Source organism: Giraffa tippelskirchi, chromosome 11, assembly GCF_054371585.1.
Source record: "Giraffa tippelskirchi isolate mGirTip1 chromosome 11, T2T-mGirTip1v1.2.pri, whole genome shotgun sequence".
Classification (NCBI taxonomy): Eukaryota; Metazoa; Chordata; class Mammalia; order Artiodactyla; family Giraffidae; genus Giraffa; species Giraffa tippelskirchi.
In genome coordinates, this window is record NC_137285.1 from 82,006,540 (window position 1) to 82,031,795 (window position 25,256).

General features: G+C 39.3%; 2 protein-coding genes across 5 annotated transcripts in view; one reads left to right on the forward strand and one right to left on the reverse strand.

Moving 5' to 3' along the window:
• The window catches only part of PDGFD (platelet derived growth factor D), a 269,444-nt gene that overhangs the window by 94,093 nt on the left and 150,095 nt on the right, over positions 1 to 25,256 (forward strand). The window lies entirely within an intron of this gene.
• Positions 6,074 to 25,256, reverse strand: part of DDI1 (DDI proteasomal shuttling factor 1) — a 36,618-nt gene continuing 17,435 nt past the window's right edge. Inside the window, exon 3 of the mRNA XM_081545898.1 lies at positions 6,074 to 6,532. The gene's annotated coding sequence lies outside the window, so the exon portion shown is untranslated. The remainder of the gene's footprint in view (positions 6,533 to 25,256) is intronic.

Sequence of the window (25,256 nt, forward strand, 5' to 3'; positions counted from 1 at the left end):
ATTCTTTGTGACCCCATGGACTGTAGCACACCAGGCTTCACTATCTCCTAGAGCTTGCTCAAACTCACGTCCATTGAGTTGGTGATGCCATAAACCATTTCATCCTCTAATGCCCACTTCTCCTCCTGCCTTCAGTTTTTCCCAGCATCACGGTATTTTCCAATGAGTCAACTCATCACATCAGGTGGCCAAAGTATTGGAGCTTCAGTTTCGACATCAGTCTTTTCGATGAATATTCAGGGCTGATTTCCTTTAGGATTGACTGGTTTGATCTCCTTGCTGTCTCAAGAGTCTTCTCCAGCACCAGAATTCAGAAGCATCAATTCTTCAGTGCTCATGGACAGTGGAGCCTGGCAGGCTCACAAAGAGTCAGACATGAGTTAGTGACTAAACAACGAAAACTAACTTTGTTTGGTAGGGACTTTTGAGAAGCATTTTCCTTTAGGGAATTCGTAAGACAGGTTGGCTACATAACTAATTCTAAATATCTGAGATAAAAAGGTGCAGTGCCAGCCTATTTTTTGTTAGTGCTTAAGTTCTTGAACATGTTCTCTATAAGATGTCTTTTTTTTTTTTTTTGCATTTTTATGTAACCTAAGCTTTTTTCAATCAGCTCACATCTATAGATGCCTAAATCCTTCCATATTTCAAAACCAATATTAAATGCTTTCTGTTCCACAGAGGCTTTCCATTTGGCCTCCAAAAACCTCTCTAGCCTACTGACTCCTGTCTGCCATGGGTGGGGGGAAGGCCATAGAGTGTATGGAGTTGTGAAGAGAGAGGGAGTTTGGTGATAAGTTAGAAGTAACAACAGTGTTGTCTGAGATTACTCCCATAGTAGCTTTTATGAAATATACGTCTTGCAATATCATAGTCATAATAAGAGACTCAATAATGATTCATTGAATAATGTTTCTTGAAATAAATCTGTGCTCAAAAAATAGCTTTACAATGGTTATCATGATATGAAAGTCAGGGCTTTCGTGTGATGCTTTTTATATTCTCTCTGAGAAAGAGAAAACTCAGCAATTAAAAAGTTCAGCTCTGCTATTTATCATTCATTGATCTTAGTTTAGAATGTAATTGGTTTTAATACATTGAAGATTTTCTGCTTTGGTTCTTCATTCTCATATGATTCTCAGCAGTATTGCTTTCATTGACAAAAATATTAGTCTTACTGCTATACTTATGAAAAAGGAACACTAGTGATTACTCACTTATTTTTTGTAGGACATGCCACTTGTACCACCCATTTTAAAAGTTAAATTGACTAGTGCCTTAATTAATTCTTATTTTCCTAATTAAACAATAAGGTATTATAAGACAAAGTTATTCTTTAGACTTCCTGAAGCACCAAAACATAATACATTTTAGTTGCTTCATTTGATTGCACAAGTTGTGAATTACCAAAACAGTTTAATTCTCTTACTAAAAACTTTTTTTCTATTTTTTTTAAATGGCCTTATTCAAATCAACTTCTCTCCCTGCTTTCCCTCTCCCTGCTTCCCTCTCTCCCTTACCTTCTTTCTCCCTCCCCACTTCCTTCCTTCCTTTTTTCCTCTCATCTTTTCTTCCTATTTAAGCTAAATAACTTAGGGTCACAACTGGTCATTTTTGCTTCAGTTATGGAAACTCCTTGGTTTGTAAGCTTCTTTAGAACAAAACTGTGGTTGAAAGTGTTAGTCTCTAAGTTGTATCTGACTCTTTGTGACCCCATGGACTGTAGCCCACCAGGATCCTCTGTCCATGGAATTCTCCAAGCAAGAATACTGGAGTAGGTTGCCATTACTTTCTCCAGGGGATCTTCCTGACCTAGGGATTAAACCTGGGTCTCCTGCATTGCAGGCAGATTCTTTACTATCTGAGCCACAGCTGCTCAAACTGTGTTCAGTACAGTATTATATTCCTAACATTGTGCCTGAATAAAGCAGACATTTATAAATATTTGCTCAATGAATGAATTAGGTGGGTCATACATAATAATTGAGTGTCATATATGATTCTAAAGCTCTTGAATTTCTGGCCAATAGATGATGGTTGATATTACTTGAAAGGTCTTTTGTTTGGCTTAAGCATTATTTATTTACCATTGATAAGCATATATCTCATAACTTATTCCTTTGCTGATAGTATCAAAAGGAAGCAAAAGGGGCCTCTTTGAAAATTGTGCCTTTAAGTCAGGGTAGTGCTAGCTAACAACAGATTTTAGTGATGCAGACCTAGAAAGTCCTCTCTTTTCTCTTGATAGAAGATACATATACTAATCCTCTCTTCACTTTATTTAATCCCAATTACTGTAGAATTAGTGGGGAAAATGAAGAGTAATTTAGCAGGTTTTCAGCCACATTTATATGCATAGGCAGTAATACTGTCAGTACCATTACCTTTTAAATCAAAGAGTATGACATACACCTCAGAGCATGTACAAAACATAAATTTAAAGAGATGCATCACAGAGCAATGAATTTAGTACAAATAAATATTATAAATGTACATTTATACTGTGCATAAATACCATTAAATCATATATTCAGCCTTTTTCTTTATATTCTTGCCACTAATAATTCATTTATGAGTGTGATATATATACGTACATAATATATATGTATTTATTTATGTAAAGGTTAAGGTTTTAGATTACAACTTCTTTATCACTATGCACATATTGATTGGGAAAATTGGAAGAGCATTCACAAAAGGAATTGTCAGTGGAAATTGAAAGTGGACCTTAGGCCAAAATCATCAGTCTAATTCAAAGTATTCAGGGTACCAACATGACAATCATTTTAGGAGAGTGAGGTGACAGGCTTAGTGTAATTCCATAGATCTTTCTTTAGTAAATAGAATACTATCGCCTACAAATTGTGCTAAAGTGATTAAAGATAGAAAGATACTAAAGGAAACTACTTATTTCACTTGCCTGGGTAATGGATCCTGAATTATCCAATGAGAGCATCTACATTAGTTTAAATTAACTGGATGAATTGTTGTTGTTTTTCCAGATTTTCAGATCTGTACTTGTTATTGTCAGAATTGATAAAATTAAATTATTGCTATCTGTTAAAGTGAAAATAGCAATTTAATCAGTTATTTTTAGCAATATCCAAAGTAAATGTTAAGAGACATCAGAGGGGAAAAAACATTTCCTAATCTACCAAATTGCTAAATAAAAGCTTTTTTAAAGAACAAGTAAGCCTAGAATATGTTCAGGCTTACACTTATTTAGGAAATGTATATAAAATATCTAAAGAAAACAATGCAACTTGTCATAATATTTCTGCCCTCATTGGTAAACAGCTGACTGCTTAACATTAAATGCTTTATGGGAGCAATTACTTTAAACACCATGTTTGTCAAAATATGGTCAATTTATTAAAATGAAATAATATTTTGGTGGAGTGCTTCCAAGAGTAACATGGATTACATATTGATTACCCCACATTTACATACTCAAAAGCATTTCTGAATGACTTTGTTGAACTTTCAGTTTGTGGAAATAAACCATGTGGCTGCTAAGTGGTTTCAGTCGTGTCCGACTCTGTGCGACCCCATAGACGGCAGCCCACCAGGCTCCCCCGTCCCTGGGATTCTTCAGACAAAAACACTGGAGTGGGTTGCCATTTCCTTCTCCAATGCGTGAAGGTGAAAAGTGAAGGTGAAGTTGCTCAGTCTTCTGACTCTTAGCGACTCCATGGAATGCAGCCTACCAGGCTCCTCCATCCATGGGATTTTCCAGGCAAGAGTACTGGAGTGGGATGCCACTGCCTTCTCTCCGAAACCATGTGGAATACATTATACGAATACATTATCTATAAAAGAAGAAATAAGAAATAGGTACTTTCAAAGTAGTGCAATAGTCCAAAGAAAGAAAGGATGTTCACTAAAATGCTAGGGCCACAAAGGCATAGAGCATCTTTATCATGTGTAGGCAGCAGTTGATTGTAAGAGGGGCAGTGGCAAGTGCTGTAATAAAGTCCTTCTGAAGCTGTGATGTTTCCTTCTATGTGTGGTCTAGCCAGAGCAACACAGCCAGCCGTGTCCTCCTTCAGCGGTCCACCAAACACAGCGTGAAGCAGGGAAGTAAGTCACCTTTGCCATCTCCTGTATCTCGTTTCATTTCTGAAACTTCTGCTCTGGGAAAGTGGGAAATTCCTTCATCATGTTAAGTCTCACTTTCTTCATTTTTAAAGAGAACAAAAATACTTAACTTTATAAATTTATTGTGAGGATGATAAGGATATTTTTTTATCCTTAATGAATAAGCTTGTTTTTCCTCCTGCACCTCATATGTATTATGGTCCTGGAGAGGGAGTGGGGAAAACACCACCCTGGAAAGGAGGTGGAGAAAGCACCTAAGAAGATATAAGTGGGAAGTAGAAGGAAGTCTGATCAGGGGAAGTGATGGGATAGGGGAACAGTAAGAAAGAAAAGGTAGGCGAACACATCAGATTAGAAACAGCCTCCTCAGGAAAGGCGGAATCTGAGAACTGGGTCCTTAGCAGCTGGCTTCCTGAAGCATAGTGTTGGTGGATGTCTCAACCTTTTAGAGAGACACTGTTCAACATGTCTCAGAAGCCGTAGAGAAGCATGAATGGAAAAAGATGTCCACGTGCCTAGCCTGAGTTAATGCGGCTGATTAGCTGGCACACGTGTGTTGTGCACTGATGCGCAAGTCCCCCATCACACGGACGCTAGCCCACCCCTCTTGTCATGGACACGAGGATGTACTTAGGGGATTGGCCAACCAGTGTGGAAGAGGAGGACGCCAAAGCCAAGAGACTCAGTGACACGGTCCAGAGTGGACAGCAGCAGGCCTTTGTGCAACAGGCCAGAGAGGACCAGTGGCATTGCTCGCCCGTGTCTGGTGCTCAGAGACAGGAAGGCCAGCGGGCATGTCTGCAGGCCCCAAAGGACACCACTGATGACTCCTAGTCAGGCCCTCAAAGCCCACGAGCTTTCCCCTTCACCCAAATGCCATTTTGAAGGATGGGGAGAGGATGAAAAGCGGCAACAGCAACAAACATTTTCAGGGAACCAGAACTTTGAGTTGATTGAATATAATTGATTGATGAGTACAAAATAATGCTCTTATCAAAAATGCCAAAATACATTTAACTAGCCTGGTAATTTTTTTTTTCCTTCTGTCCTTTGGCATAGGGGACCAGGAAAATCTAGAGCAGTTACATAGAAGGAAAGAAGTTACAGTAGTTTGCACAGTCAAGTAAAATTTTGTTCCACTATATATTTTTAATACTGATCCCTCCTGGACTTCTGCATTTGGGTGTCCTGCAGGTGCGTCAGAAATCCTGCACTTAACATTGAACTCATTATTTCATTATTTCTCACTTACCTTTCTCCAAATCCCCACTTATTCTGCTGTTCTCTTTGGGGGTAAAATGACACTATCAGTTGCTCAAGCTAGTGTCTTTCTCTTAGCCACCGTATCTCTCCCTCGCCCCCCCCCCACTCTACCCCTCCTCCTTCCTCTCCCTCATAATTTACTCTCCGTTGCCACTGACACGGCCTTAAATACCCTCCTCTTTGTCTCTCACCTGACTGTTCTCCTACCTTCTTGGCCTCTCGGCCTGCAGGTTTGTTACCAGGTAATCCGTTATCCACAGAGCCATTAGGAGTGCATTTTCAGATGTAGATCTACCTTTGTTTGACCTCTCTCTTAAAAATCCTCCCAGAACAACCCATTACCTAGAGAACATAATCCAAATTTTTGAGCATGATACATTTGGCCTTTCAAAACAAATATATCAGAATATCTGGGTTCAAACTTCCTTGGATTGAAATTTTTTCAAAGCTTCCTTAGAGATTCCAGTGTAATGTAAGGTTAAGGGGGAAAAAAAGGATCCAATAATTCATAACATATATTTTTAAAAAGATGGAGCTGATGTGAAAATAAAAAAAATTAAAAATTGACATACAACTTGAAGACCCAAGACCTGTTTTTGGCAAGGAGCTAGAGAGACTCTTTTGTATCCTAGGATGGAAAACATTTGAAGGTTTTTAAGCCAAAGAGTGACATGATCATACTAAATAATAATAGTCATAGTATTAACAGTAGTAGGAATTCTAGGAACAATTGTAATGGTGGATACAGAGAACACAGAGCTCTTAGGAGGATGTCCTTCAATAATCCAGGTGTGAAATGCTGTTGATATGAAGATATTGTTACATTGTACGGTTCCTCAGTCATGTCTGACTTTTTGTGACCCCATGGTCTGCAGCATGCCAGGTTTTCCTGTTCTTCACCATCTCCCGAAGCTTGCTCAAACTCATGTCCATTGAGCTGGTGATGCCATCCAGCCATCTCATCCTCTGTCGTCCCCTTCTCCTCCTGCCCCCAATCCTTCCCATCATCAGGGTCTTTTCCAATGAGTTAGCTCTTCGCATGAGGTGGCCAAAGTATTGAAGTTTCAGCTTCAGCATCAGTCCTTCCAATGAATATTTAGGCTTGATTTACTTTAGGATTGACTGGTTTAGTCTCTTTGCTGACCAATGGACTCTCAAGAGTCTTCTTCACCTTGAAAAATGATGACCCTGGGTCATTAAGAGAAAGTTAGATGATAGGCAATATACAATGTATGTTGTATATCATTAGCACACTTCCCTGCTTTCTTAGATAGCAGAGCACTTTTAGTCCATGAGTGGATTGGTTTTACTTAGTTATTAATTTTTAAATTAGTTTATTCAACATTTTAATAATGAAATAAGAACTTATGAATCCACTACACAAAACAAAAGCTATAAGTTTTATAATGAGCTACATTTAACTGCATTTCCCCATCCATCAGGTTACTCCATCCCAAGGAAGCAGCATTCTCAACCCCCTGCTCATCATTGCCTTGCTTGCTTTTCTACATAATTTTGTTATAATCACACTTTGGATACTCTCTCTGGACTTACTTTTTCACTTTGTGTTATTTTGCTAAGATTCAACCATGTTGTTGTCTGTTGCTTTATTTATTCATTCACACTGACACCTGTGAATGCACTATGACTTATTTTTTTTTTGGTTAATTGTGTGAGCTGCTGCTGCTGCTAAGTCACTTCAGTCGTGCCCGACTCTGTGTGACCCCATAGATGGCAGCCCACCAGGCTCCCCCATCCCTGGGATTCTCCATGCAAGAACACTGGAGTGGGTTGCCATTTCCTTCTCCAATGCATGAAAGTGAAAAGTGAAAGTGAAGTCGCTCAGTCGTGTCCAACCCTTAGCGACCCAAAGGACTGCAGCCCACCAGGCCCCTCCGTCCATAGGATTTTCCAGGCAAGAGTACTGGAGTGGGCTGCCATTGCCTTCTCTGAATTGTGTGAGCTAGTGTATACTTATTTATAATCAATCTTGGTATCTGCTTTTCTTTACAGGTATATTTGTGATTCCTTATTTATATGTTTGGGCTTCCCAGGTGGCACTAGTGTTAAAGAACCCACCTGTCAGAGCAGGAGATGTTAAGAGACATGGGTTTGATCCCTGGGTGGGGAAGATCCCCTGGTGGAGAGCATGGCAATCTACTCCAGTATTCTTGCCTAGAAAATCCCATGGACAGAGGAGCCTGGTGGGCTACAGTCCATAGGGTTGCAAAGAATCAGACATGACTGAAAAGACTTAGCACACACTGATATGATTAAATTTTATAATTGTGTTCTCAACTTCCGTTTAAAAATCTGTTCGAAATAGCACAGCGTTTTTGAGTTCCTGACCCCAGGGAACATTTAAAGTGACCTTCCTTAAAGGAAAGTGTAGGCATTTTCTATCATTTATATATTACCACAACAGTATTGTAATGCAAACTACCTCAAAATTTAAAGGCTTCAAACAACCAGCATTTATTGTTCTCACAAGCTCGCTGGCCAGCTGGGTGCTCATGCTGACCTGGGCTGGACTGACTGCTCTAAGCTGGCCTCATGCAGGGGTCAGTGGCAAATGATGGGTTTCCAAGGATTGACTGGGTTGCGATCAACTCTGCTGGGACTGCCCAACTCATCCTCCTATAAACAAGCCCAGGCTCATTGTCATGGTAGTAGCAGGAGTCCCAGAGAAGAAATGGAGATGGGCAATCTCTTTTCCATACTTCTGCTATGTCGAGTTTTCTATTAGCTAATTGACAAAGCAAGAGGCATTGGGGGCAGAGTCCACTGACAAACACTGTAAGAGCGATTGCAGCCATTAATGCTATCAGTCTGCTACACATTTTTAAAAAATTCAGATATTAGTTCTTCTTTACCTTATGAAACTGTTTTGTATTCATTGTATGATTAAGAAAATAAGTAAATATATTGTGGATAATGGGAGCCAAGTTTCTCATTATTGGAGAAGGAAGTAACAAATATAGAAAGAAGGAAGAGCAGAAAGAACCCTATGGTGTTGGATCTGTGTTTAAGGTATTACTGTGAAGTAAAGGATTTGATATACAGCTGTTTGATAGCTGTTTCCTAGCTTTGTTCTCTGAGAAGGCATAGAATCCGTGACACTAAACTAGGAATGAATACACTTAGTACCTAGTGTTTGATTTCTACCTACCATTGTCCACTATAAAGGACCAGGACTCCTTGGAGAAATGGCTGATTCCAGGACTGAGGTAGGGAAAGTCCAATATTAACCTGGAAAACCCTGTGTGCCAAAGGTTTAGGAAGTAGTCAAAGAAAGATGGATATATATCAAAAGGACATGGGAGCCAATGTGAAGGAGCTTCCACTGACAAATCTGGGATAATATAAATGCCAAACTCATGAAACTATTAAATAAAATCATAACCTGGGAGGGCTTCCCTGGTGGCTCAGTAGTAAAGAATCCACCTGCCATGCAGGAGATATGGGTTTGATCTGTGATCTGGGAGGATCCACATGCCACTGAGTGCCTAAGCCCATGTGCCACAACTGTTGAGCCTGTCTGTGCTCTATGGCCCAGGAGGTACAACTGCTGAGCTCATGTGCTGCAGCTACAGAAGGCCGTGCATTCTAAAGCCCATGCTCCCCAATAAGAGAAGTCACAGCAATGAGAAGTCTGCACACCACAACTAGAGTGTCTCCCACTCACCACAACTAGAGAGAAACCCATGCAACAATGAAGACCCAACACAGCCAAAACTAAGTAAACAAATAAATAAAATCTAGGAGCCTCTCTGAATTTGAATTTGAATTTGGCAAAATCACAGCAGATGGTGACCGCAGCCATGAAATTAAAAGATGCTCCTTGGAAGAAAAGTTATGACCAACCTAGACAGCATATTAAAAAGCAGAGACATTACTTTGCCAACAAATGTCCGTCTAGTCAAAGCTATGGTTTTTCCAGTAGTCATGTATGGATGTGAGTGCTGAAGAATTAATGCTTTTGAACTGTGGTGTTGGAGAAGACTCTTGAGAGCCCCTTGGACTGTAAGGAGATCCAACCAGTCCATCCTAAAGGAAATCAGTCCTGAATATTCATTGGAAGGACTGATACTGAAGCTGAAAGTCCAATACTTCGGCCACCTGATGCAAAGAACTGACTCATTGGAAAAGACCCCGATGCTGGGAAAGATTGAAGGCAGGAGGAGAAGGGGATGACAGAGGATGATATGGTTGGATGGTATCACCAGTTCAATGGATGTGAGTTTGACTAAGCTCTAGATGTTGGTGACGGACAGAGAGCCTGGTGTGCTGCAGTCCATGGGGTCGCAAGGAGTTGGACACGACCAAGTAACTGAACTGAACTGAGGAGCCTGTCTGGGGAAGCTCTTATTTTAGTAGAAATCCATCTGATAAATGTAGAAGGAATGATAAAATTAGAAAGCCACCATTTGTCAGTCATAATATAATTATTGGTCTAGGCAAGACATATCAATGGATGCTAAAAGAAATGGGTGAAAGTTTAAGAAGTAACAGAACACTTAATATAGTCTTAAAATATCTCTCATATGGTAGATATTCATTAAATTTAAAAGGTAAAATAATTTTATAGTAGGAAAACATAGCAGACACCACCTTAATCACATAATAAAAAATAACTTCGTCAGTTGTGAGTCTAATTGAAAGCATGAGCTCCCTATGATGCATGGGAAAAGGACACAGCAGCGCTTTTGTGGTATCCCTATCAAAAGTGCAGAAATGGAATATAATTTTGAAGAAACATCAGAAAACAAAAGCTGATGGTTATTCTACAAAATAATTGGCGTGCACTCTTCAGGGATGTCAGTATCATGAAAGAAGAAGACGCAGAAACTGTTTCAGATTAAAAGGAGCAAAAGTATCATGAGAACTGAATTCAATGTATGATCTTGGGACATTATTGGGACAACCTGGAAACTGGGTAAGGTTTGTAACATCTGTAGATTAAAAGACAGCATGGTATCAATGTCATTTTCCTTATTTTAAAAATTGTTCCATGATTATGTGAGAGAGTCCCTTGCTTTTAGTAAATACAGATTGAGATAGGGGTAAAGGGATATTACATTTGCACCGCACACACATATGCATAAAGGGAAAAGGGAAGAGAGAGAGAAAGCAAAGTAACTGTCATGGAATGCCAACACCTCTGTGAAGGTCATTCACAAATTCTTTGTACTATACTTACAATTTTCAAATTATATCCAAATAATTAGAAAGTGATCAGACACCAAAAATATATAAACGTGTATTTTCCCATTGCTCATCAATATCATTAATGAATTAATACATTATCATTAATGTATTAATTAATACAATATCACTAATAGATATTGTTCAATCACAATTGAGGAAACTATATAATACCTGGGGTAGCTATTTACTGACTACAGCAATATTAAACTGAAAAGTGGGATTTTAGTTGGCCCCAATTTAGTTAGCTCAACATTCAGAAAACTAAGATCATGGCATCTGGTCCCACCACTTCATGGCAAATAGATGGGGAAACAGTGGAAACAGTGACAGATTATATTTTGGGGGGCTTCAGAATCACTGTAGATGGTGACTACAGCCATGAAATTAAAAGACCCTTACTCCTTGGCAGGAAAGTTATAACCAACCTAGACAGCATATTAAAAAGCAGAGACATTACTTTGCCAGCAAAAGTCTGTCTAGTCAAGGCTATGGTTTTTCCAGTAGTCATGTATGGATGTGAGAGTAGGACTATAAAGAAAGCTGAGCACTGAAGAACTGATGCTTTTGAACTGTGGTTTTGGAGAAGACTATTGAGAGTCCCTTGGACTGCAAGGAGATCCAACCAGTCCATCCTAAAGGAAATCAGTCCTGAATATTCATTGGAAGGACTGATGCTGAAGCTGAAAGTCCAATACTTTGGCCACCTGATGCAAAGAACTGACTCATTGGAAAAGACCCTGATTCTGGGAAAGATTGAAAGCAGGAGGAGAGGGGGATGACAGAGGATGAGATGGCTGAATGGCATCACCGACTCAATGGACATGAGTTTGAGAAAACTCACTCTGGGAGTTGGTAATGGACAGGGAGGCCTGGCGTGCAGCAGTCCATTTGGTCGCAAAGAGTCAGACATGACTGAGTGACTGAAGTGAAGTGAACTGAATTTAGGTAGCACCCAGATCTTGGCCATTTTCTATTTTTGGAGTGAAGTGACTTTGTATCAGTGAGTAGGGTTGGGAATGCCCCAGACTCCCTTCCTGCTTAAACTACTTGTTTTAGGTGGAGAGCATTAGCTGCTCTCTACCTCTAGTCATTGCTAGAACATGCATAGAAGCACAGATTTTTGAAGGTCAAATTCTTGAGCAAATCATAATCTGTGTATAGGTAATGGCTTCTCTATGAATATCCCAAGATATTTATGTTATCGTTATATTGGAATCTTAGGGGAAATACTAAGTCGTACTATAGATTCATCTCCACTTTGGAAATAAAAGCATGGCTATACGCAATGAAATCTTAAGACCTTTTTAAATCCTAAATTATAAAACTACTTGGGAAAGAGGTAGTAATAGTAACAGAAGAAAATAATTATTAGCATTTGATTGTACTTTAATGAAAATGTATATTCTCTCTCATTTGGGCTTAAATGTGTCTACTACCTTTAGAAAATAGTCAGATACAAAGCAGTTTGTTTGGTTACAAAAACTCTGGAGCCAGATAGATTTGGGTTCAATTTCAATTCTGTTCTTGATCTCTGAAATGGTGACTTTGATTTCTACCACATAGGGTGTCGGTATGGTTTAACAAGATAACCTAAAGAGGTGCAGTGTTGTCATTAGTGTTATTGCTCCAGTTTCCTAAATAGTGAGGTGATACAATCAAGCTAGCTGTTTTTTGATCTCATAGGTTAAAAATAATTGTGTGGGAAAAAAACTTACTCTTTAATGTGTTAACATTTAAGTGTGATAACACATGGTTCCTTTCACCTAACTGAAATGTTTGTGTCCATCTCACATTTATAATTCTCTTTCCCCTGAAATCTTATTAGCATTATTCCTGTGAAACAACCGAAGCATTCTAATTAGCTCAGGTTTAATGTGTTTTCCTTATCTGCCACTGTGGCAATACCAGATGAGCAGAGCTGCTCGGAGTATTCAAAATCTTTTAGTTGATCAAAGAAAGAAAATTCAAGGCTAGAAATTCATTTAGTTCTGGCTAGGTTACAGGCATGAGCAGAGGCCATTTATCCTTCAAAACATCTTGAAATGTATGCTTTGCAATTTGAATCTAATGTTCTCGAGAATTATTCCAGCCTACTAAAGATGCCAGCACACCTGGCTGACCTCCTCGTTTTCTTCTAGCCTCATATCTTATTAATAGGAAAATGGGAGATTTCTTATGATACGTTTGGTAATACTTTGAATAGAACTTAAAGATTCTTGCATGTATGTGTGTATATTTAATTTGACTGAATTTCAACTTTGAAGTACCTTTTTATCTCATAATATATATGAAACAAGATTTACTTGTATACTTTTCAACTGGCTGTCTCAGTATGGTTAGAACAATTATTCAGTCTGTTAAATATTTAGCAAGTATCTACTATTTTCAAAGAAATGAGTAATTGAGAACCACAAGGACTTTTTTGATTCTGCTTCAAAAATCAAATAAACAGCCAAAACTCAGTTATATTCCCCACACTGTTCATACAGGGAAATAACTCTCTTATTTTAAGAAATTTTTGTCTCTTGAGAAGTGTCTGCACTTTTGTATATCATAGGAGCATAAATGGCAATGATGTACACATTTCATTTCACTTACTATATACACACACACGTGTGTGTGTGTGTGTGTGTAAGTCACTCAGTCATGTCTGACTCTTTGTGACCCCATGAACTGTAGCTTGCCAGATTCCTCTGTCCATGGCGATTCTCCAGGCGAGAATACTGAAGTGGCTTGCCATTTCCTCCCGACCAGGGATCAAACCCGGGTCTCCTACATTTCCTGCATGAGCAGGCAGGTTCTTTACCACTAGCACCACCTGGGACTGTATATATTCTATGAGTGAGTGAGTGAGTGAAAGTCGCTCAGTCGTGTCCGAGTCTTGCGACCCCATGGACTGTACAGTCCATGGAATTCTCCAGGCCAGAAAACTGGAGTGGGTAGCTTTTCTCTTCTCCAGGGGATCTTCCCAACCCAGGGATCGAACCCAGGTCTCCCACATATAGGCAGATTCTTTACTAGCTGAGGCACAAGGGAAGCCCAAGAATACTGGAGTAGGTAGCCTATCCCTTCTCCAGGGGATCTTCCTAACCCAGGAATCGAACTGGTGTCTCCTGCATTGCAGGCAGATTCTTTACTAACTGAGCTATGGCGAAGACTGAATAACTGGCATAATCCTTGCCTTCTAAGCCTTGAGATGAGATATGTCATCATGAAGAGGTTGATTTTGAATAATCACTACCATATTGAATTTGACTTAAGAATTTTCCATTGCCAGTTAATTTTTGGATACATTTTTAAGGGCCAATTTTATTTTAAGAAGTTTTATGTTCATTCTTACTTTATATTTACCTTTGACCAGTTCTTTGTGAGAAATAAACAGTTATAAGTAGTTTAAAATCTCATGCTCCATGATAATAATTTTTTAATACTAAAAACTTGCTAAAAATTCTAAAACTTTTGTAAGATGTGAGGTGAGAGCTGTAGTTTGTTAAAGCTAACTTGAAGAAATGCACATTTGAGATCTAGAAATGGTGCCCCAGTAATTGTATTTATATTAAATTTAGGTGTTGTTAATTTGCAGAATGAACAAGTTATATATTATGTCAGTTTCAAGTCAAAATCAGAATATGAAATGTACAAAGAAGTAACATTTACAGAACTAAATGTGAAAATGCAGAGTGACTGGAACCTGGCTGTTGGGCCAGAGTGGTGTCTCCAATGAAGACACCTAATTTTCGCCTTCTTTTTCTCTATTTCATGTTAATTTATATATAACAGTTTTCTAAACATTAAAATCCAAGATACTTTCTTGGAAACGTGTAGGGAAAGGGCAAATTAGCCAAGATGGTGCGGTCAGGCGCTCTCGCGCCACGCGCTCTCGCTCTTGTCCCACGCTTTATAAATGGTGATTACGTAACAGTTGAGGTTATATATCACTGCGCATGCGTGTCAGGAGGCTCTCCCTTGGCCACAGGCTACTTTTGTTCCGCAAGCATATATAAGCTCCACCTGGAAAGCCCTAGGGTGTGTTGTTGAGGCTGCATAGGCTCCGTCCGCGGGGTCAACCAGGAGAGACTGCCGCGTGTCTGTTGCTATGGCTGCTGTGCCAGTCAGGAAAGAATAAAAGTGTTTGTATCCCTATGGCTCCTTTCTCTTCCAGCTTCCCCACGCACGCCTCGCCTACCCAGGGTTCAGCGAACAGTGTGAAGTGGGAGACAGCATGGAATCCCTCCTTTGCAGACAGTGTTTGGCCTGCCTCTTCTATGTACTGTGCTGACCACGTAGGCATCTTAAGTGACTCTGTGTCTGAGGATATTATGAGTATGTCTAGTGGCCTTGAAGAAAGGATAATTATATATTGTCAACACGGGCTTCTTAGGTGCGACAGGCATCTGTGTAACGGATGCTCATCAGCACTTCCACTGGGTCGCCTCCTAGACCCCATCAGGGTACTTCTCATATAACGTTTTGATGAGTCACCCTAACACATTAACATAGTTTGAGGTGATCTCTCTGAACTGTTTGAGCTCAGTGAGAAAGCAAGTGTTGCAAAGACAACACTTATTCTATTTTCTGTCTTATCAACACAGTCAAATTCACCACGAAGGTTGTATTTTGATGTTATGAATGTACACTGTACTTTTATCACTGACTTTATGTTGAAAATCACAAACTATGGCCTTAATGGAATAGGTTCAGAGTTAAGTCTTTGAAGCCCAGGGGCTAGACTCAAATCTGGACTCTAGCACTGACCATAAGGCCTCAGCGAGTTATGCACCTTTTCTAAACTTGCCTGCATCATTCCTCTTCCCCCCACCGGTGCCCTACTCTCTTCATCCTCGGCTCTTTGAGGCAGCAAAGAATTTTTGATGGGGTTGGGTTTAGTGATTAAAAAAAAACAACTTAAATTTTAAGGATGAAGAGTCTGTGATTTAGTAATGTCCCCAAGGATCCTGTATCTAATTATTGCAGAACTCAGAGTCATTGCTCTTCTTCCTCTGCTTCTTTACCAAAGTCTCTCTCTCTCTCTCTCTCTCTCTCTCTCACACACACACACACACACACAGATCTAAAACATCATAGAAGCCTCGAAGACAAATCATTACAGGAAGCATCCTGGAAGCGTCCCATGTTTCTTAATGCTGGCGATGATGTTGGAGTCTGTCTCTTGAGTATGTGTACTTATAGAAAGGCCTCAAGATCTTTTGCTTTAGGAGAAAAATATCTTCCTTACTGCTTGCTCCCCTTCACTCTCATTCTGTAATATTTAGCAGCATAATTGAGTGGATGTCTATTAGTCGTTTTCAAAGCTTGGAGTCTGGGGCGGTTGCCCTAGTTTGCTGGATCTCAGAGGAAGCTCCTCATAAAGTATTTATATAACCCACAATCATGGAGATTTGAAAGAAAAGGATTTTGTTTTGTTTTTTGTTCAGAGATGATAAATGTTCACAAAATCTGATGAGAATATGTGGGAGAAAAAATTAATAGCCCTGACAGATAGTCTGTATCTCTAGAGAAAACTATGTATCTGATCAGCAAGTTCATTAGCATATCTGTTGTGGATACTAGTGATTAATCTGATTGAACGCATTTTTATTTTCTCCCCTTAACATGCTTTTTCAAACATGCCTCCTTGTCCCCAGGAAATAGGTTTGAATTGACTATTTTATTGCAGTTATTTAGAGGATATTTGTAGTAACACAATAATCTATTCATTTTTTTAATGTCAATTCTCAGCTGACTTGGATGGATAAGCATATTTACTTAATGTAGGTAAGCTATTTCTAAGGTATTCTGAAGTGTTGAGCTGCCACCTGGTTATATTTTTCAATCGAACCAGAAAAACATAATTTAATTCAAAACATAAATGGATTGTTACATATGTTGATAACACTGATTATTCGTTTTCACATACTTTATCTGAATTCAGAAAAATATTTTTTATTAGATGGAGTCAGTGAAAAACAATGCACAGAGCCAGACCAGATGACACATTAGGAAAGAACAGGAGAGTTTTTGCCATTTCTGTGGCCAAGAAGAACAACAGGGATGAGAAACATCCCAGGAAGAATTGGCCGAAGATTTTAAGTGGAATGCTGGTTGAAGGTATTTGTTTACGAGTGACAAGGAGAACACAGGGAGCTGTCTGGGAACTGCTGGGGAGGGAGGCAGCAGTTGCTCGCTCGTATTCTTCAGGTCCAACAAAATGCCACTGAAAAACTTCCCCATCCCCTCCTCCTCTGCATTAGGAAAGCTTAGCTTTGATTTTTTTAATCAATTGATTATTTATCTTTTCATTAATTTATTTAATTGGAGGATAATTACTTTACATACTGTGATTGGTTTCTGCCATACGTCAACATGAATCAGCCATGGGTGCACATGTGTCCCCCCATCCCTCTGGGTTGTCCCAGAGCACCAGCTTTGCATGCCCTGCTTCATGCATCGAACTTGCACTGGTCATCTGTTTTACAGGTGGTAATATACATGTTTCAATGCTAATCTCTCAGATCATCCCACTCTGTTGGCCTTCTCCCACAGAGCCCAAAAGTCCGTTCTTTACATCTTTGGCTCTTTTGCTATCTTGCATATAGGATCATCATTTCCGTCTTTCTAAATTCTATATATATGCGTTAACGGCATTTTAAATATAGTAGTGTGTACATGTCAGGGCTTCCCCAAAGGCCGAGCAGGTGAAGAATCTGCCTGCCACACAGGAGACATGGGTTCAATACCTCAGTTAGAAAGATCCCCTGGAGGAGAAAATAGCAACCCATTCCAGTGTTCTTGCCTGGAAAAATCCCATGGACAGAGGAGCTTGGCCGGCTAGTCCAAAGGGTTGCAAAGAGTCAGACACGACTGAGTGAGCACAGACACACACATCACAGTGTGTACATGTCAATTCCAAACTCCCAGTCTATCCCTCCTCCCCACTCTTCCTCCCAGAATCCATAAATTCATTCTCCAACTCTGTGAATATATTTCACTTTTATAAATAAGTTCACCTGTATCATTTTTTTTTTTTAGATTCTGCATATAATCAACATCATGTGACGTTTACCTTTCTCTGTCTGACTTATCTCTGTAAAATTACCCATAGCAGCCAACAGTTATGGGCAGTATATTTAGGTCTGAGTTAGCGACTCAGAGGCAGTCTTGCAGCTCCTCCCACCCCGCTGGGAAGAGGACTAAGTAATGAGACAGTAGTGATGCCTCTTCCCACTTCATTGCACGCAGATGGGGACCCAGGCCAAGTGTAACAGAACTGTGCTCATCCAGGCTTCTAGGCCAGCCATGTGGCCATATCTACCTGGTCTGTAGAAGCTGATGAGACCTGGCCTGTGGAGGAGGAAACCACATGGGTCAGAATGCTGTCACGCTACATGTGCAGGGTCTGAAAAGTAAAGTTACATCCATGTGCACCTGATACCTGGGGCCTTGCTGGTTGCTGACCTGGACAAAACCCAGATCTAGAAGTGAGATGCCAGAACATGGTCAGAATGTTATTCGTAGCATAGCAGATCTGTATAATCCTTTGCAGTTCTAACACTGCACATTTCTGATATAACCCCCCATTAGTAGGTCTTTGGGGATGACACAGTGCCTTTATGAAAAAGAAAAACTAGCCAACAAGCAAAATCAAATTAGGATTCAGTCTATTGTCCTTCAAATGCCATTTCATTCTGAAATCCCTTCTTGGGCTATGGTCCATTTAGGCCAGTCTCCTGCAGGGGCTGTCTCCCATACAGTGAAATGACAACTGATGTTCAGGATACGATGTATTTTCAAAGCTAGACTTGTATTTAGCACCTTCTAGATGTTAGACACGTTGCTAAGAGTTGGGCAAATAAAGAGATATAAACTAGAATTCCTAGTTCTCATTTTAGTAGAAGAGTCAAATAAATGTCAAAGGAGTGCTATCCTGGAAACAGATTAGATGCCCTGGAGCTCAGGGAGAAACCGGTGAATCAGCCTGACACAGCACCAGTGTTCAGGGAGGAAGGCTGCTGGAGCTGTCTTGAGGGATTAGTTGTAGTTCCTTAGGCAGAGAAGGTCTCAGAAGAAAAAACAAAAATGCAATAGCATGTGAGAAACTGCTCTAAACTGGGAGTTTTTACAATGTAAATTAGAAAAGCTCAGTAAATTAGAGAACTGGACTTGGATTAACTCACCTTATATAATAACCATAACAATGTAGAGCTGAAATTATGGGCTGTTGTCACCTTGGAGCAGCTGTTTCACTTGTAAAGAGGTACTTTTGTGCTTCATTTATCAAAGCAAGACATTTAAGAATCGCGTGGTATTGCTAATGCTGAGAGTTATTTTTAAAGGCTTTTTTAGTAGAAGATATATATATATATATATAGTATTTGTTTGGGAATGTTTCAAATTTGTATTTGCTTAGAAATATTAGTGTAAACTCCGGGAGTTGGTGATGGACAGGGAGGTCTGGTGTGCTACGATTCATGGGGTCGCAAAGAGTCAGACACGACTGAGCGACTGAACTGAACTGAGAAATATTAGTGTTTTTGAAGAACATACCCGTGTTAATATAGCTTCAGAAGAACCAATGCTCTTGTACAGCTACTCTGAAACTCCCTAGTTTAAACTCTCCTCTTTGCCACTGAAATGAAATTTTTAGTCAGATTTTTCGAGGTATAATTTGCACATAGTAAAATTCACCATTTTTAGGTATATGGGTTGCATTTTAACAAATATAAACAGTTCTGTAGCCATCACAACCATCAAGATATGGAACTTTTTTGTTACCTGAAAGCATTTTCTGATGCTTCTCTCTAGTCAGTCCTCTCACCAAGACCCCATGTTCTGTCAATTTCTGATCTACTTTCTGTGCCTTTCATGAATCTCATATAAATGGAATCATGCAGCATTTAGACTTGTGTGTCTGGATGCTTTGCAGATTATCCATGTTCCTGCATGTATCCATAATTCATTTTTATTGTTGAGTGGTTCTCCATTGTTTGGAAATTCTGTATTTGGTGTGTCCATCTAAATGCCCATAGGCATTTGAGTGTTTCTGGAGTGTTCACAGTAAAACTACTGTGAACATTTGTGTACAGGTCTGTGATGTTATTTCTTTGCCACAAGTATCTGTGAGTGTGGTCAGTATCTGTTTAACTGTATGAAACTCCAAACCATTTCCCACAGTAGCTGCCTCTTTGTGTATCAGAGTTCTAGATGTTCTGCGTCTTTGCCAACACTCAGTGTTGTTGCTGTTGACGTTGTTGCATAACCTTAGCCATTTTAGTAGATGTGTCTTGATATCTTGTGGTTTTTGTTTTCATTTCCCTTTATGAAAGTGAAATAAAAGAGTGAAAAAGTTGGCTTAAAGCTCAACATTCATCCCGGTGTACCAGCCCCGAGCACCCGGTATCATGCATTGAAACTAGACTGGCGATTTGTTTCACATATGATAATTTACATGCTTCAGTGGCATTCTCCCATATCATCCCGCCCTTGCCCTCTCCCATAGAGTCCATAATACTGTTCTATATATCTGTGTCTCTTTTGCTGTCTCGCATACAGGGTTATCTTTACCGATTTACTAAATTCCATATATATGTGTTAGTATACTGTATTGGTGTTTTTCTTTCTGGCTTACTTCACTCTGTATAATAGGCTCCAGTTTCATCCACCTCATTAGAACTGATTTGAATGTATTCTTTTTAATGGCTGAGTAATATTGGGATGGGGAGGGAGGTGGGAGGGGGGTTCTGGAAGGGGAACACATGTGCACCCATGGTAGATTCATGTCAATGTATGGCAAAACCAATACAATATTGTAAAGTTAAAAAGTAGATAAATAAACTAATTTATATATAAAAAAAAAGCTCAACATTCAGAAAACTTAGATCATGGCATCTGGTCCCATCACTTCATGGGAAATAGATGGGGAAACAGTGGAGACAGTGTCAGACTTTATTTTTCTGGGCTCCAAAATCACTGCAGATGGTGATTGCAGCCATGAAATTAAAAGTTGCATACTCTTTGGAAGGAAAGTTATGACCAACCTAGACAGCATATTAAAAAGAAGAGACATTACTTTGTCAACAAGGGTCTATCTAGTCAAGGGTATGGTTTTTCCAAGGGTCATGTATGGATGTGAGAGTTGGACTATAAAGAAAGCTGAGTGCCGAAGAATTGATGCTTTTGAACTGTGGTGTTGGAGAAGACTCTTGAAAGTCCCTTGGACTGCAAGGAGATCCAACCAGTCCATCCTAAAGGAGATCACTCCTGGGTGTTCATTGGAAGGACTAATGTTGAAACTGAAACTCCAATAGTTTGGCCACATGATGCGAAGAGCTGACTCATTGGAAAAGACCCTGATGCTGGGAAAGATTGAGGGCAGGAGGAGAAGGGGACAACAGAGGATGAGATGGTTGGATGGCATCACTGACTCAATGGACATGGGTTTGGGTAGACTCCGGGAGTTGGTGACGGACAGGGAGGCCTGGCGTGCCGCGGTTCATGGGGTCGCAAAGAGTTGAACACGACTGAGTGACTGAACTGAACTGAATGACTAATAATATTGAACATCTTTTTTTTAATGTTCTTGTATACCATTCATGCCTCTGTAGTGAACTGCCTCTCAAATCTAGTGCTCATTTTGTATTGGGTTGTATCTCCCATTATTAAGTTATAAAAGTTTAAATATCTAAATATAATTGAATATTTATCAGATTTATATTTTACAAATAATTTCTCCCTGTCTGAAGTTTATCTTTTTGGTTTCTTATGGTATTTTTTGAAGTTTTTTAACTTTGATGAGGTCAATTATTTTTTTAATGGTTCACGCTTTTTTGTGTTGTAACTAAGACATCTTTGCCTAATCTTTGCCAAGAAAATTTTCTCCTATGTTTTCTTCTAGAAATTTTAAAGGCTTTATTAAGGTCTGTGATCCACTTGTGTGTGTGTGTGTGTGTGCGTGCGTATGGATGCCTTACCGTTCCAGTACCATTTATTGAAAAGATAGAACTTTCTGCACAGGATGACTTTGGCATTTTTGTTGAAAATCAGCTGGCCATATATGTAAGGATCTGTTTCTGGACCATATCTATGACTCCCTATGTATGGATATATATGATGGTTTGACTTTGTGCTAAATCAAATCATCTTGATACTGCAGCTTTGTAGTAAGTCTTAAAATCAAGTATTATGAGATTTCCTACAACTTTTTTCTTTTTAAATTCATTTTAACTATTTTAAATCCTTGTTTTACATATAAATTATAAAATCAGATAGTCAATTTTTACCCACAAAGTTTTCTACTGGATTTTGATTGAAATTACTTTGATTCCATGTATTAAATTAAGAGAAACTGACATCTTAAGAATATTGGGTCTTCTAGTATTTAATTTTTCTTATCAATGTTATGTAGTTTTCTGAATACAAATCTTACACATATTTTGTTAGATTTCTCCATAAGAGCTTTGTGTTTTTTATAATATTAAACAATTTAAAATTTGATTTCCAAATGTTTATTAGTAGTACATAAATATGAAGTTGACTTTTGTATTAAATAATAGTTTTAAACTTTTTATTAAAGTATAAATGCAGAAAGAAATGACTTCTAAAATTCAATTTTGGTGAGTTTTCTTAGAAGCACTTGTCATGGTATACAGGAAAAATATTTTTACTAAAGTGTGTAGTAGTTACTGGCTTCCCCAACAGCTTTTGGCAGTAAAGACTCCTCCTATAGTGCGGGAGACCCAGGTTCAATCCCTGGGTTGGGAAGATTCCCTGGAGAAGGGAATGGTTACCCACTCCAGTATTCATGACTAGAGAATTCCATGGACGGAGGATCCTGGTGGAGTCAGTCCATGGAGTTACAAAGGGTCAGACATGACTGAGCAGCTAACACTTTTGCATAGTAGTTATAATGCCACTGAACAATGTCTTACTTTAATCCATAATATTTAGAATTAGTGTGCTGTTAGAATCTAAGAGTGGTAATAATACTAGAGAAAGTTACTTCACTGAGCCTCAAATTCTTCCCCTGGAGAAGGGAATAATTTATTTTTTCTTCAGAATTTTGTGAGAATAATGAGATTAAACACAAAACAATGTGGATTTTGGTGCATAGTCAGTGCTCACCAAAAGTCAGTTTCCTTCACTCTCTTTACGTTGTTGAAGGCTGTGTTAGTTTCCTAGGTCTGCTGTAATAAATTACCACAAGCTTGTTGGCTTAAAACAATAGAAATTTACTCTCTCTGGAAGACAGAAGTCTGAAAGCAAGGTGCTATCAGGGTTGGTTCCTTCCAGAGACTGGGAGGGAACATCTATTTCATGGCCCTGTCATGGCAGCTTGCACAGTCCTTGGTGGTCCTGAGCTTGTGGCTGTATCACTCCAGGATGTAGTGACTGCCTGTGTTCTCACGTGAACATGCCCTGTGTATCTCTGTGTACCAGATCCTTACTCTTATAAGGATGCCAGTCAGTAAGGTCAGGGCTCGCCCTGAACGCAAAGGTTGTTAAGTTAATTACATCTGCAAAGACCCTATTTCCAAATAAGGTCCAGCCCCTGGGGGGTTGGACTTGAACATATCATTTCTGGGGATACTATGCAACTCACTATGAATGTGCAGATAAAATTAACGGCACAAAGAAATATTTAATATTCTGTTATGTACAACATAAGTAAAGAATATAGGAAACTGGTGCCCACTGTGGGCCAGCCGTGGCTAAGCTCCGCCACCAGAGCTCTGCCAGCTGCTGCCTTACATCCTCTAGGCCCGTCAGGATGGCATAGGACAGGGCAAAAAAGAAAAGAATATGGAAAAGACACAGATGGGATATATAATGGGTTCATATTTGTGGATAATCTGACATGTACATGGATTGCTTTGTCCCTCTTTTCCATCTACATTTGAAAAATCTTTATTTTTTGATTGATTTATATAGGTAAAAACAACAGTCGGTTTTGGGATAAGTGGGTTTTTACCAATTTTGTATCATGTTATAATCTATTAACTTGAAGGTTGTGGTGAATAACCTGACTCTGCTTGTTGATTTTTGTTTTTTATTAGGCACGTTGTTTTAAAAGGCAAAAGTAAATTAATAAAAAAGAGAAATTACTCTCAGTGTTATGTGTGCGTGAGTGAATGTGTGTTTTCTCTCTTGAAGGAAGAACATTGAAATGAATCACTCAAAGGAGAGAAATGTCATTTCTATGGCAACGGTGCTATTATACTTGTGCTTCAGTAGTTATTTCTGTAGCACGTTGGATCACTGTAGTTGGCACCTTCAAAGGACTGAAAGTGAGGAAGTAACACAACAATATTGATTGTCACTGTAGTAAAAATTCTGGAAAAATTTCTTCAAGTAGATACTTTCAAGTAATCACATTAATGGTATATTTTAGATTTTAATAATGAACTTCTGAGTCATTAAACCTTTCTGTTAATTCTTCAAATTATTTTTTATTTTTACTAAAGATTGATATTTGCCTCATAGCTCCAATTATGTCCCAGACACTGTATTACTTTAATATGTTATTTCTATCCCTTGTATCGCATTTGACTTAGAAGTATTATCGGGCTTTGCAGGTGGCTCTAGTGGTAAAGAACCTACCTTCCAATGAAGGAGACATAAGAGATGTGGGTTTGATCTCTGGGTTGGGAAGATCCCCTGAAGGAGGGCGTGGCAACCCGATCCGGTCTTCTTGCCTGGAGAATCCCACAGACAGAAGAGCCTGATGTGCTACTGTCCATGGGACCGCAAAGAGTTGGACACGACTGAAGTGACTTAGTATGCACAGATAAAAATTAAGAAAATTTTATTCATGTATTCCTTCAACAGCATTTATTGCCAGCCACTATCCTAAATGTCAGACATAGAGCAGTGAGTGAATAAGAAAGAGCTAGAAACAGCGCCGGAATTCAAACCACCTTCTAGCATCTACACTCTTCCTGATAAATGCCTACTGCTGAGTCTACTCCACTTGCAGACTGTTTATGTGTGTGCGTGTGTGTGTGTGTATATATATATTATGTATATATAAATATAAATGTTAATTATATTAAATAACATGGTATATATATTCAGTTCAGTTCAGTTGCTCAGTCGTGTCGGACTCTTTGCGACCCCATGGACTGCAGCACGCCAGGCCTCCCTGTCCATCACCAACTCCTGGAATTTACTCAAACTCTTGTCCATTGAGTTGTGATGCCATCCAACCATCTCATCATATTAATTCCATATAATTAATTCTTTTAAATGAATTGCTACCAGAAAATTTGCCTTTGAATATATATAATATTTGTATAAAAGCCACTGGTAGTGACAGGTGTGTGCATGTGTGCGTGCAGTCATGTCCAGCTCTTTGTGACCGCCTGGACTATAGCCCACCAGGCTCCTCTGTCCATGGAATTTCCCAGGCAAGACTACTGGTGTGGGTTGCCATTTCTACTGTGTAGTAACAGGTTGTGTTTGTATTAAATTTTTGAATTGAAATGAAATTTTATATGTCCAATGCTCTTTGTATATTTTTTCTAAATTACCAATGTTGTTCTTAATTTAAAGTTAAGAAATTGGGCTTTGGAATGTTAAGGTACTTGTTCTACCTGAGGCCTGGCTGCCTGAGGCCTGGCTGCCTAAGGCCTTCTTTGTCATCTCCTCCTCTCCGAGATGCTCACCCTGGTACCACATCTGAATCCTTTGTCTCA